This window comes from Spinacia oleracea, chromosome 2 (genome assembly GCF_020520425.1).
Source record: "Spinacia oleracea cultivar Varoflay chromosome 2, BTI_SOV_V1, whole genome shotgun sequence".
Lineage (NCBI taxonomy): Eukaryota > Viridiplantae > Streptophyta > Magnoliopsida > Caryophyllales > Amaranthaceae > Spinacia > Spinacia oleracea.
In genome coordinates, this window is record NC_079488.1 from 57862979 (window position 1) to 57864276 (window position 1298).

The 1298-nt window shown below is 41.8% G+C and overlaps 1 non-coding gene across 1 annotated transcript; it reads right to left on the reverse strand.

Annotated features, from left to right (window-relative positions):
- Positions 1-653: 653 nt before the first annotated feature.
- Positions 654-759, reverse strand: LOC130468335 (small nucleolar RNA R71). The gene has a single exon (XR_008928726.1). It is a non-coding gene; the product is annotated as a small nucleolar RNA R71 (small nucleolar RNA).
- Positions 760-1298: the final 539 nt, after the last annotated feature.

The following is a 1298-nucleotide window of genomic DNA, read 5'->3' on the forward strand; positions in this document are numbered from 1 at the left end:
AAAACATATAATTAGTTCTTATCACGCATAACTTATAACCAAAAAAGAAAATTAAATAAGCACTAACTTTAATACATAATGGATTTACACACATTTTATGTTTAAATATTATTATAAATAATATATTTAAAATAAATGGGTGACGGATCGGGTGATAAACGGGTGATGGATCGGGTGATGGATAAAAAAACATCATCCGCATCCGACCCGCATCCATCACCCGCTTCACCCATCACCCGCTTTTCATCCATTTAATTCGGGTTTTCACCCATTTAATTATAGCGGGTGACCGGGTTAATGGATCATCCACTGGATATTTCCATCCCTATTCCCAAGGCTATCATGCCTTCTATTGCGGTCGAGAATTTCAAGATCGAACCCAGCTGATAAATATGATTGAGAGACACCAATTCGGTGGGGAAAAGGGTGAAGATCCTAATCTCCATATTCAGTCTTTCATTCAGTATTGTGCTACCATTAAGCAGAAGAATTTAACACCAGAGCAGACTATGGAGTTACTCTTTCAATTTTCATTGAGTGGGAAGGCAAAGCTATGGATTAATAGTCTCAACCGCGCAGCTATGAAAATCACTGATTGGGATTCTTTGGCCCTTGCTTTCTATGTGAAATACTTCCCACCTGAGAAGACAGCTTGTCTAAGGGGAGAGATAATTTCCATTACCCAACGAGCAGACGAGATTTTGTTTGAAGTATGGGAAAGGTTCAAGGATCTGCAGAGAGAGTGCCCACACCATGGTATGGATGACTGGTTCTTGATCCAACAATTTTACAATGGCCTGGGTAACGAGTCTAGACTTATTCTAGATTCTGCTGCTAGTGGAAGATTTATGCAACTGGAGGTGCCTAGAGCTTTAGAGGTGACTGAGGAGATGGCTATCCATAGTGCCCAATATGGGAATCCTAGAGGTTTTGCCGACCGGGGTGTTAAGCATGAGATGAATTCTATTGAACAACTTACTGCTCAGCTAACTGCCCTACATCACAAGCTGGATAATATGCAGATCGCATCTTCCCAATCCACCCAACATGCTAGTGTCGCTGCAATGAGTGCCCAATATGCCAATGTCTGTAATAGTTGTGGGATGCAAGGTCATTCTGCACAGGAATGCAGGAGCTCTATCGAACAATGCAATGCATTCCAGTCCTACAAGCAGAACAATCCGTACTCCAACTCTTACAATGAGGGGTATAAAAATAACCCCCTGCTGTAGACACCTACTTTTGTCCCCGTTCCCGCAAGGGAAAGGTTCGATGATGAAAGCATAAAAACTCCACTT